The sequence below is a fragment of the Oncorhynchus gorbuscha genome, unplaced genomic scaffold (genome assembly GCF_021184085.1).
Source record: "Oncorhynchus gorbuscha isolate QuinsamMale2020 ecotype Even-year unplaced genomic scaffold, OgorEven_v1.0 Un_scaffold_1688, whole genome shotgun sequence".
Lineage (NCBI taxonomy): Eukaryota > Metazoa > Chordata > Actinopteri > Salmoniformes > Salmonidae > Oncorhynchus > Oncorhynchus gorbuscha.
Window position 1 is genome coordinate 7,501 of NW_025744858.1, and position 12,500 is coordinate 20,000.

The 12,500-nt window shown below is 40.2% G+C and overlaps 11 non-coding genes across 11 annotated transcripts; all 11 read right to left on the reverse strand.

The window, feature by feature from the left end:
- Nucleotides 1-1,627: 1,627 nt before the first annotated feature.
- On the reverse strand, nucleotides 1,628-1,699 carry trnae-uuc. The gene has a single exon. It is a non-coding gene; the product is annotated as a tRNA-Glu (tRNA).
- A 2,360-nt stretch (nucleotides 1,700-4,059) lies between these two features.
- trnar-acg lies at nucleotides 4,060-4,132 on the reverse strand. Its single transcript has one exon. It is a non-coding gene; the product is annotated as a tRNA-Arg (tRNA).
- Nucleotides 4,133-4,433: 301 nt separating this feature from the next.
- Nucleotides 4,434-4,505, reverse strand: trnae-uuc. The gene has a single exon. It is a non-coding gene; the product is annotated as a tRNA-Glu (tRNA).
- A 131-nt stretch (nucleotides 4,506-4,636) lies between these two features.
- trnar-acg lies at nucleotides 4,637-4,709 on the reverse strand. Its single transcript has one exon. It is a non-coding gene; the product is annotated as a tRNA-Arg (tRNA).
- Nucleotides 4,710-5,012: 303 nt separating this feature from the next.
- Nucleotides 5,013-5,084, reverse strand: trnae-uuc. Its single transcript has one exon. It is a non-coding gene; the product is annotated as a tRNA-Glu (tRNA).
- Nucleotides 5,085-7,643: 2,559 nt separating this feature from the next.
- Nucleotides 7,644-7,716, reverse strand: trnar-acg. The gene has a single exon. It is a non-coding gene; the product is annotated as a tRNA-Arg (tRNA).
- A 588-nt stretch (nucleotides 7,717-8,304) lies between these two features.
- Nucleotides 8,305-8,377, reverse strand: trnar-acg. Its single transcript has one exon. It is a non-coding gene; the product is annotated as a tRNA-Arg (tRNA).
- Nucleotides 8,378-8,680: 303 nt separating this feature from the next.
- trnae-uuc lies at nucleotides 8,681-8,752 on the reverse strand. The gene has a single exon. It is a non-coding gene; the product is annotated as a tRNA-Glu (tRNA).
- A 1,074-nt stretch (nucleotides 8,753-9,826) lies between these two features.
- On the reverse strand, nucleotides 9,827-9,899 carry trnar-acg. The gene has a single exon. It is a non-coding gene; the product is annotated as a tRNA-Arg (tRNA).
- Nucleotides 9,900-10,200: 301 nt separating this feature from the next.
- trnae-uuc lies at nucleotides 10,201-10,272 on the reverse strand. The gene has a single exon. It is a non-coding gene; the product is annotated as a tRNA-Glu (tRNA).
- A 2,071-nt stretch (nucleotides 10,273-12,343) lies between these two features.
- trnar-acg lies at nucleotides 12,344-12,416 on the reverse strand. Its single transcript has one exon. It is a non-coding gene; the product is annotated as a tRNA-Arg (tRNA).
- Between the last annotated feature and the right edge of the window lie 84 nt (nucleotides 12,417-12,500).

Consider the following 12,500-nt stretch of genomic DNA (forward strand, 5'->3'; position numbering starts at 1 on the left):
CCTTGTATAATTTGAATCTACATGACATGTCACATTTCCTGTTGCTGAGGGAATATTGTTTTGTGAAACTGCTGCATCTGTTGTTACACAAGTGCGTACCTAACGACAAGTTATTCTTTCTTATACCGGGAGTTGAACCTACGCCACCTGGGTGAAAACCAGGAATCCTATTCAACGTTTAAAAACCCTTGTATAATTTGAATCTACATAAAATTTAACATTTCCTGTTGCTGAGGGAATACTGTTGTGTTATGTGAAACCACTGCAATTTGATCCTCCTGTTGTTGCATGAATTTTACTGCAGAGCAAGAAATGCAGCCATGAAGTGTATTCAAAGTTTAAAAAGCCTTGTATAATTTGAATCTACATGACTTTTCCTGTTTCTGAGAGAATATTGTTGTGTTGTGAGAAACTGCTGCATCTGTTGTTACACAAGTGGGTACCTAACGAAAATATATTCTTTCCCATACCGGGAGTTGAACCCGGGGCACCTGGGTGAAAACCAGGAATCCTATTCAACGTTTAAAAACCCTTGTATAATTTGAATCTACATAAAATTTAACATTTCCTGTTGCTGAGGGAATACTGTTGTGTTGTGAGAAACTGCTGCATCTGTTGTTACACAAGTGGGTACCTAACGATAAGATGATCTTTCCCATACCGGGAGTTGAACCCTGGCCACCTGGGTGAAAACCAGGAATCCTAACCGCTAGACCATAGGAGAAAACACATACTTACTCCTTGTTTTTCGGTTTCAGATGCATGTCTTAATTTGATCCTCCTGTTGTTGCATGAATTTTACTGCAGAGCAAGAAATGCAGCCATGAAGTTTATTCAACGTTTAAAAAGCTTTGTATAATTTGAATCTACATAACATGTACATTTCCTGTTGCTGAGGGAATATTGTTGTGTTGTGAGAAACTGCTGCATCTGTTGTTACACAAGTGCGTACCTAACGACAAGATATTCTTTCCCATCCCGGGAGTTGAACCCTGGCCACCTGGGTGAAAACCAGGAATCCTAAACGCTAGACCATATGGGAAAACACATAATTAAAATACACATCACAGACAAATCTTTAAATGTTGACATTATGCCTGTTGGATTCAAAAGCTACATTTTTTTTCTCAGAGGTGATGGGGAATGTCCAGATGAAATCCGTCTAAAATGAGTTTGAAGTGAGAACAGCCAGAAGCACTGAAAGCTAACAGTATCATTCCCAGCTTGATTTCAGTCAATTAAATAAACTATTGAGGCAGCCAGGAGTCAAACCTTGAATGTTCTGGTCTGTAATTAGACACATTATCCATTGCGCCACTGGCACCACGTCTAAGTTGAAGTCAGGTCACAGCTAGACCAGTTTACACAGTCATAGCGTCTGTCAAAAACAAGGTTCCTTGGTTTTCTGTTTCAGATGCATATCTTAATTTGATCCTCCTGTTGTTGCATGAATTTTACTGCAGAGCAAGAAATGCAGCCATGAAGTGTATTCAACGTTTAAAAATAATTGTATAATTCGAATCTACATGACATGTCACATTTCATGTTGCTGAGGGAATATTGTTGTGTTGTGTGAAAGTACTGCATCTGTTGTTACACAAGTGCGTACCTAATGACAAGTTATTCTTTCCCATACCGGGAGTTGAACCCGGGCCACCTGGGTGAAAACCAGGAATCCTAACCACTAGACCATATGGGAAGACACATAATTAAAATACACATCACAGACAAATCTTTAAATGTTGACATTATGCCTGTTGGATTCAAAAGCTACATTTTTTTTCTCAGAGGTGATGGGGAATGTCCAGATGAAATCCGTCTAAAATGTTTGAAGTGAGAACAGCCAGAAGCACTGAAAGGTATACAGTATCATTCCCAGCTTGATTTCAGTCAATTAAACAAAGTATTGAGCAGCCAGGAGTCGAACCTAGAATCTTCTGATCCGTAGTCAGACACGTTATCCATAGCACCACTGGCCCTACAGCTAAGCTTAAGTCAGGTCACAGCTAGACCAGTGTACACAGTCATAGTGTCTGTCAACAACAAGGTTCCTGGTTTTCTGTTTCAGATGCATATCTTAATTTGATCCTCCTGTTGTTGCATGAATTTTACTGCAGAGCAAGAAATCCAGCCATGAAGTTTATTCAACGTTTAAAAAGCTTTGTATATACATAACATGTCACATTTCCTGTTGCTGAGAGAATATTGTTTTGTTGTGTGAAACTGCTGCATCTGTTGTTACACAACTGGGTACCTAACGATAAGATGATCTTTCCCATACTGGGAGTTGAACCCTGGCCACCTGGGTGAAAACCAGGAATCCTAACCGCTAGACCATATGGGAAAACACATACTTACTCCTTGTTTTTCAGTTTCAGATGCATGTCTTAATTTGATCCTCCTGTTGTTGCATGAATTTTACTGCAGAGCAAGAAATGCAGCCATGAAGTTTATTCAACGTTTAAAAAGCTTTGTATAATTTGAATCTACATAAAATGTACATTTCCTGTTGCTGAGGGAATATTGTTGTGTTGTGAGAAACTGCTGCATCTGTTGTTACACAAGTGGATACCCTACGAAAATATATTCTTTCCCATAACGGGAGTTGAACCCGGGCGAAAACCAGGAATCCTAACCGCTAGACCATATGGGAAGATACATACTGAAAAATACACATCACAGACAAATCTTTAAATGTTGACATTATGACTGTTGGATTTAAAAGCGACATCTTTTTTTTCTCAGAGATGTTGGGGAATGTCCAGATGATTTCGGTCAATTCAATAAAATGATTTCAGTCAGTTAAATAAAGTATTGAGCCAGCCAGGAGTTGAAACTAGAATCTTCTGATCCGTAGTCAGACACTTTATCCATTGCGCCACTGGCCACACGCCTAAACTGAAGTCAGGTCACAGCTAGACCAGTGTACACAGTCATGGCGTCTGTCAACATCAAGGTTCCTTGGTTTTCTGTTTCAGATGCATATCTTAATTTGATCCTCCTGTTGTTGCATGAATTTTACTGCAGAGCAAGAAATGCAGCCATGAAGTGTATTCAACGTTTAAAAAACGTTATATAATATGAATCTACATAACATGTCACATTTCCTGTTGCTGAGTGAATATTGTTGTGTTGTGTGAAAGTACTGCATCTGTTGTTACACAAGTGCATACCTAACGACAAGTTATTCTTTCCCATACCGGGAGTTGAACACGGGCCACCTGGGTGAAAACCAGGAATCCTAACCACTAGACCATATGGGAAGACACATACTTATAATACACATCACAGACAAATCTTTAAATGTTGACATTATGCCTGTTTGATTTAAAAGCTACATCTAAAATGTTTTTTTTTAATACAGTATCATTCCCTGCTTGATTTCAGTCAATTAAACAAAGTATTGAGACAGCCAGGAGTCGAACCTAGAATCTTCTGATCCGTAGTCAGACACGTTATCCATTGCGCCAGTGGCCCCACGTCTAAGCTGAAGTCAGGTCACAGCTAGACCAGTACACAGTCATAGCGTTTCTCAACAACAAGGTTCCTTGGTTTTCTGTTTCAGATGCATATGTTAATTTGATCCTCCTGTTGTTGCATGAATTTTACTGCAGAGCAAGAAATGCAGCCATGAAGTGTATTCAACGTTTAAAAACGTTATATAATTTGAATCTACATAACATGTCACATTTCCTGTTGCTGAGTGAATATTGTTGTGTTGTGTGAAAGTACTGCATCTGTTGTTACACAAGTGCGTACCTAATGACAAGTTATTCTTTCCCATACCGGGAGTTGAACCGGGCCACCTGGGTGAAAACCAGGAATCCTAACCGCTAGACCATATGGGAAGACACATACTTAAAATACACATCACAGACAAATCTTTAAATGTTGACATCATGCCTGTTGGATTCAAAAACTACATCTTTTTTTTCTCAGAGATGTTGGGGAATGTCCAGATGAAATCCATCTAAAATGTGTTTAAAGTGAGAACAGCCAGAAGCACTGAAGGTATACAGTATCATTCCCAGCTTGATTTCAGTCAATTAAATAAAGTATTGAGCCAGCCAGGAGTCGAACCTAGAATCTTCTGATCCGTAGTCAGACACGTTATCCATTGCGCCACTGGCCCCACGTCTAAGCTGAAGTCAGGTCACAGCTAGACCAGTGTACACAGTCATAGCGTCTCTCAACAACAAGGTTCCTTGGTTTTCTGTTTCAGATGCATATCTTAATTTGATCCTCCTGTTGTTGCATGAATTTTACTGCAGAGCAAGAAATGCAGCCATGAAGTGTATTCAACGTTTAAAAAACGTTATATAATTGAATCTACATAACATGTCACATTTCCTGTTGCTGAGTGAATATTGTTGTGTTGTGTGAAACTGCTGCATCTGTTGTTACACAAGTGGTACCTAATGACAAGTTATTCTTTCCCATACCGGGAGTTGAACCCGGGCCACCTGGGTGAAAACCAGGAATCCTAACCGCTAGACCATATGGGAAGACACATACTTAAAATACACATCACAGACAAATCTTTAAATGTTGACATTATGCCTGTTTGATTTAAAAGCTACATCTTTTTTAATACAGTATCATTCCCTGCTTGATTTCAGTCAATTAAACAAAGTATTGAGCCAGCCAGGAGTCGAACCTAGAATCTTCTGATCCGTAGTCAGACACGTTATCCATTGCGCCACTGGCCCCACGTCTAAGCTGAAGTCAGGTCACAGCTAGACCAGTGTACACAGTCATGGCGTCTGTCAACAACAAGGTTCCTTTTTTTTCTGTTTCAGATGCATATCTTAATTTGATCCTCCTGTTGTTGCATGAATTTTACTGCAGAGCAAGAAATGCAGCCATGAAGTGTATTCAACGTTTAAAAAGCCATGTATAATTTGAATCTACATAACATGTCACATTTCCTGTTGCTGAGTGAATATTGTTGTGTTGTGTGAAAGTACTGCATCTGTTGTTACACAAGTGCGTACCTAATGACAAGTTATTCTTTCCCATACCGGGAGTTGAACCCGGGCCACCTGGGTGAAAACCAGGAATCCTAACCGCTAGACCATATGGGAAGACAAATACTTAAAATACACATCACAGTCAAATCTTTAAATGTTGACATTATGCCTGTATACAGTATCATTCCCAGCTTGATTTCAGTCAATTAAACAAAGTATTGAGCCAGCCAGGAGTCGAACCTAGAATCTTCTGATCCGTAGTCAGACATGTTATCCATTGCGACACTGGCCCAACGTCTAAGCTGAAGTCAGGTCACAGCTAGACCAGTGTACACAGTCATAGCGTCTGTCAAAAACAAGGTTCCTTGGTTTTCATTTTCAGATGCATATCTTAATTTGATCCTCCTGTTGTTGCATGAATTTTACTGCAGAGCAAGAAATGCAGCCATGAAGCGTATTCAACGTTTAAAAAGCCTTGTATAATTTGAATATACATGACATGTCACATTTCCTGTTGCTGAGGGAATATTGTTTTGTGAAACTGCTGCATCTGTTGTTACACAAGTGCGTACCTAACGACAAGTTATTCTTTCTTATACCGGGAGTTGAACCTAGGCCACCTGGGTGACAACCAGGAATCCTATTCAACGTTTAAAAACCCTTGTATAATTTGAATCTACATAACAAGTCACATTTCCTGTTGCTGAGGGAATATTGTTGTGTTGTGAGAAACTGCTGCATCTGTTGTTACACAAGTGGGTACCTAACGAAAATATATTCTTTCCCATACCGGGAGTTGAACCCGTGCCACCTGGGTGAAAACCAGGAATCCTAACCGCTAGACCATATGGGAAGACATATACTTAAAATACACATCACAGACAAATCTTTAAATGTTGACATTATGCCTGTTGGATTTAAAAGCTACATCTTTTTTTTCTCAGAGATGTTGGGGAATGTCCAGATGAAATCTGTCTAAAGTGTGTTTGAAGTGAGAACAGCCAGAAGCACTGAAAGGTATACAGTATCATTCCCAGCTTGATTTCAGTCAATTAAACAAATTATTGAGCAAGCCAGGAGTCAAACCTAGAATCTTCTGATCCGTAGTCAGACACGTTATCCATAGCACCACTGGCCCTACATCTAAGCTTAAGTCAGGTCACAGCTAGACCAGTGTACACAGTCATAGTGTCTGTCAACAACAAGGCTCCTTGGTTTTCTGTTTCAGATGCATATCTTAATTTGATCCTCCTGTTGTTGCATGAATTTTACTGCAGAGCAAGAAATCCAGCCATGAAGTTTATTCAACGTTTAAAAAGCTTTGTATATACATAACATGTCACATTTCCTGTTGCTGAGAGAATATTGTTTTGTTGTGTGAAACTGCTGCATCTGTTGTTACACAAGTGGGTACCTAACGATAAGATGATCTTTCCCATACCGGGAGTTGAACCCTTGCCACCTGGGTGAAAACCAGGAATCCTAACCGCTAGACCATATGGGAAAACACATACTTACTCCTTGTTTTTCGGTTTCAGATGCATGTCTTAATTTGATCCTCATGTTGTTGCATGAATTTTACTGCAGAGCAAGAAATGCAGCCATGAAGTTTATTCAACGTTTAAATCTTTGTATAATTTGAATCTACATAACATGTACATTTCCTGTTGCTGAGGGAATATTGTTGTGTTGTGAGAAACTGCTGCATCTGTTGTTACACAAGTGCGTACCTAATGACAAGTTATTCTTTCCCATACCGGGAGTTGAACCTGGGCCACCTGGGTGAAAACCAGGAATCCTAACCGCTAGACCATATGGGAAGACACATACTTAAAATACACATCACAGACAAATCTTTAAATGTTGACATTATGCCTGTTGGATTCAAAAACTACATCTTTTTTCTCAGAGATGTTGGGGAATGTCCAGATGAAATCCGTCTAAAATGTGTTTAAAGTGAGAACAGCCAGAAGCACTGAAAGGTATACAGTATCATTCCCAGCTTGATTTCAGTCAATTAAACAAAGTATTGAGCCAGCCAGGAGTCGAACCTAGAATCTTCTGATCCGTAGTCAGACACGTTATCCATTGCGCCAGTGGCAACACGTCTAAGCTGAAGTCAGGTCACAGCTAGACCAGTGTACACAGTCATAGCGTCTGTCAACAACAAGGTTCCTTGGTTTTCTGTTTCAGATGCATATGTTAATTTGATCCTCCTGTTGTTGCATGAATTTTACTGCAGAGCAAGAAATGCAGCCATGAAGTGTATTCAACGTTTAAAAAGCCTTGTATAATTTGAATCTACATAACAAGTCACATTTCCTGTTGCTGAGGGAATATTGTTGTGTTGTGAGAAACTGCTGCATCTGTTGTTACACAAGTGGGTACCTAACGAAAATATATTCTTTCCCATACCGGGAGTTGAAACCTGGCCACCTGGGTGAAAACCAGGAATCCTAACCGCTAGACCATATGGGAAGAAACATACTTAAAATACACATCACAGTCAAATCTTTAAATGTTGACATTATGCCTGTTATTTTTTTTCTCAGAGATGTTGGGGAATGTCCAGATGAAATCCGTCTAAAATGTGTTTGAAGTGAGAACAGCCAGAAGCACTGAAAGTTAAACAGTATCATTCCCAGCTTGATTTCAGTCAATTAAATAAAGTATTGAGCCAGCCAGGAGTCGAACCTAGAATCTTCTGATCCGTAGTCAGACACGTTATCCATTGCGCCACTGGCCCCACGTCTAAGCTGAAGTCAGGTCACAGCTAGACCAGTGTACACAGTCATGGCAGCGTCTGTCAACAACAAGGTTCCTTGGTTTTCTGTTTCAGATGCATATCTTAATTTGATCCTCCTGTTGTTGCATGAATTTTACTGCAGAGCAAGAAATGCAGCCATGAAGTTTATTCAACGTTTAAAAAGCCTTGTATAATTTGAATATACATAACATGTCACATTTCCTGTTGCTGAGGGAATATTGTTGTGTTGTGTGAAACTGCTGCATCTGTTGTTACACAAGTGCGTACCTAATGACAAGTTATCCTTTCCCATACCGGGAGTTGAACCTGGGCCACCTGGGTGAAAACCAGGAATCCTAACCGCTAGACCATATGGGAAGACACATACTTAAAATACACATCACAGACAAATCTTTAAATGTTGACATTATGCCTGTTGGATTTAAAAACTACATCTTTTTTCTCAGAGATGTTGGGGAATGTCCAGATGAAATCCGTCTAAAATGTGTTTAAAGTGAGAACAGCCAGAAGCACTGAAAGGTATACAGTATCATTCCCAGCTTGATTTCAGTCAATTAAACAAAGTATTGAGCCAGCCAGGAGTCGAACCTAGAATCTTCTGATCCGTAGTCAGACACGTTATCCATTGCGCCACTGGCCCCACGTCTAAGCTGAAGTCAGGTCACAGCTAGACCAGTGTACACAGTCATAGCGTCTCTCAACAACAAGGTTCCTTGGTTTTCTGTTTCAGATGCATATCTTAATTTGATCCTCCTGTTGTTGCATGAATTTTACTGCAGAGCAAGAAATGCAGCCATGAAGTGTATTCAACGTTTAAAAAGCCATGTATAATTTGAATCTACATAACAAGTCACATTTCCTGTTGCTGAGGGAATATTGTTGTGTTGTGAGAAACTGCTGCATCTGTTGTTACACAAGTATGTACCTTACGACAAGATATTCTTTCCCATACCGGGAGTTGAACCCGGGCCACCTGGGTGAAAACCAGGAATCCTAACCGCTAGACCATATGGGAAGAAACATACTTAAAATACACATCACAGTCAAATCTTTAAATGTTGACATTATGCCTGTATACAGTATCATTCCCAGCTTGATTTCAGTCAATTAAATAAAGTATTGAGCCAGCCAGGAGTCGAACCTAGAATCTTCTGATCCGTAGTCAGACACGTTATCCATTTCGCCACTGGCACCACGTCTAAGCTGAAATCAGGTCACAGCTAGACCAGTGTACACAGTCATGGCATCTGTCAAAAACAAGGTTCCTTGGTTTTCTGTTTCAGATGCATATCTTAATTTGATCCTCCTGTTGTTGCATGAATTTTACTGCAGAGCAAGAAATGCAGCCATGAAGTGTATTCATCGTTTAAAAAGCCTTGTATAATTTGAATCTACATGACATGTCACATTTGCTGTTGCTGAGGGAATACTGTTTTGTGAAACTGCTGAATCTGTTGTTACACAAGTGCGTACCTAACGATGAGTTATTCTTTCCCATACCAGGAGTTGAACCCGGGACACCTGGGTGAAAACCAGGAATCTAACCACAGACCATATGGGAAAACACATACTTTCCTTGTTTTTCGGTTTCAGATGCATATCTTAATTTGATCCTCATGTTGTTGCATGAATTTTACTGCAGAGCAAGAAATGCAGCCATGAAGTTTATTCAACGTTTAAATCTTTGTATAATTTGAATCTACATAACATGTCACATTTCCTGTTGCTGAGGGAATATTGTTGTGTTGTGAGAAACTGCTGCATCTGTTGTTACACAAGTGCGTACCTAATGACAAGTTATTCTTTCCCATACCGGGAGTTGAACCTGGGCCACCTGGGTGAAAACCAGGAATCCTAACCGCTAGACCATATGGGAAGACACATACTTAAAATACACATCACAGACAAATCTTTAAATGTTGACATTATGCCTGTTGGATTCAAAAACTACATCTTTTTTTTTCTCAGAGATGTTGGGGAATGTCCAGATGAAATCCGTCTAAAATGTGTTTAAAGTGAGAACAGCCAGAAGCACTGAAAGGTATACAGTATCATTCCCAGCTTGATTTCAGTCAATTAAACAAAGTATTGAGCCAGCCAGGAGTCGAACCTAGAATCTTCTGATCCGTAGTCAGACACGTTATCCATTGCGCCACTGGCCCACGTCTAAGCTGAAGTCAGGTCACAGCTAGACCAGTGTACACAGTCATAGCGTCTGTCAAAAACAAGGTTCCTTGGTTTTCTGTTTCAGATGCATATCTTAATTTGATCCTCCTGTTGTTGCATGAATTTTACTGCAGAGCAAGAAATGCAGCCATGAAGTGTATTCAACGTTTAAAAAAACTTATATAATTTGAATCTACATAACATGTCACATTTCCTGTTGCTGAGGAATATTGTTGTGTTGTGTGAAACTACTGCATCTGTTGTTACACAAGTGGGTACCTAATGACAATATATTCTTTCCCATACCGGGAGTTGAACCCGGGCCACCTGGGTGAAAACCAGGAATCCTAACCGCTAGACCATATGGGAAGACACATACTTAAAATACACATCACAGACAAATCTTTAAATGTTGACATTATGCCTGTTGGATTTAAAAGCTACATCTTTTTTTCTCAGAGATGTTGGGGAATGTCCAGATGAAATCCGTCTAAAATGTGTTTGAAGTGAGAACAGCCAGAAGCACTGAAAGGTATACAGTATCATTCCCAGCTTGATTTCAGTCAATTAAACAAAGTATTGAGCCAGCCAGGAGTCAAACATAGAATCTTCTGAATCATAGTCTGACACGTTATCCATTGCGCCACTGGCCCCAGATCTAAGCTGAAGTCAGGTCACAGCTAGACCAGTGTACACAGTCATAGCGTCTGTCAACAACAAGTTTCCTTGGTTTTCTGTTTCAGATGCATATCTTAATTTGATCCTCCTGTTGTTGCATGAATTTTACTGCAGAGCAAGAAATGCAGCCATGAAGTGTATTCAACGTTTAAAAAGCCATGTATAATTTGAATCTACATAACAAGTCACATTTCCTGTTGCTGAGGGAATATTGTTGTGTTGTGAGAAACTGCTGCATCTGTTGTTACACAAGTACGTACCTAACGACAATATATTCTTTCCCATACCGGGAATTGAAACCTGGCCACCTGGGTGAAAACCAGGAATCCTTACCGCTAGACCATATGGGAAGAAACATACTTAAAATACACATCACAGACAAATCTTTAAATGTTGACATTATGCCTGTATACAGTATCATTCCCAGCTTGATTTCAGTCAATTAAATAAAGTATTGAGCCAGCCAGGAGTCGAACCTAGAATCTTCTGATCTTAGTCAGACACGTTATCCATTTCACCACTGGCACCACGTCTAAGCTGAAATCAGGTCACAGCTAGACCAGTGTACACAGTCATGGCATCTGTCAAAAACAAGGTTCCTTGGTTTTCTGTTTCAGATGCATATCTTAATTTGATCCTCCTGTTGTTGCATGAATTTTACTGCAGAGCAAGAAATGCAGCCATGAAGTGTATTCATCGTTTAAAAAGCCTTGTATAATTTGAATCTACATGACATGTCACATTTGCTGTTGCTGAGGGAATACTGTTTTGTGAAACTGCTGAATCTGTTGTTACACAAGTGCGTACCTAACGATGAGTTATTCTTTCCCATACCAGGAGTTGAACCCGGGACACCTGGGTGAAAACCAGGAATCCTAACCGCTAGACCATATGTATTTTAAGTATGTGTCTTAAAATCATGGTCTACAGTTAGGATTTTGCTGACACCACACTCCGAGGGCCCTCACCTCCTCCCTGTAGGCCGTCTCGTCGTTGTTGGTAATCAAGCCTACCACTGTTGTGTCGTCCGCAAACTTGATGATTGAGTTGGAGGCGTGCGTGGCCTTGATTTCAGTCGTGGGTGAACAGGGAGTACAGGAGAGGGCTCAGAACGCACCCTTGTGGGGCCCCCGTGTTGAGGATCAGTGGGGAGGAGATGTCCATTGCCTACCCTCACTGGCACCACGTCTAAGCTGAAGTCAGGTCACAGCTAGACAAATGTACACAGTCATAGCGTCTGTCAACAACAAGGTTCCTTGGTTTTCTGTTTCAGATGCATATCTTAATTTGATCCTCCTGTTGTTGCATGAATTTTACTGCAGAGCAAGAAATGCAACCATGAAGTGTATTTAACGTTTAAAAAGCCTTGTATAATTTGAATCTACATAACATGTCACATTTCCTGAGCGAATATTTTGTGTTGTGAGAAACTGCTGCATCTGTTGTTACACAAGTGCGTACCTAACGACAAGATATTCTTTCCCATACCGGGAGTTGAACCCAGGCCACCTGGGTGAAAACCAGGAATCCTAACTGCTAGACCATATGGGAAGACACATACTTAAAATACACATCACAGACAAATCTTTAAATGTTGACATTATGCCTGTTGGATTTAAAAGCAACATCTTTTTTTCTCAGAGATGTTGGGGAATGTCCAGATGAAATCCATCTAAAATGTGTTTGAAGTGAGAACAGCCAGAAGCACTGAAAGGTATACAGTATCATTCCCAGCTTGATTTCAGTCAATTAAGTAAAGTATTGAGCCAGCCAGGAGTCGAACCTAGAATCTTCTGATCCGTAGTCAGACACGTTATCCATTGCGCCACTGGCCCACGTCTAAGCTGAAGTCAGGTCACAGCTAGACCAGTGTACACAGTCATAGCATCTGTCAAAAACAAGGTTCCTTGGTTTTCTGT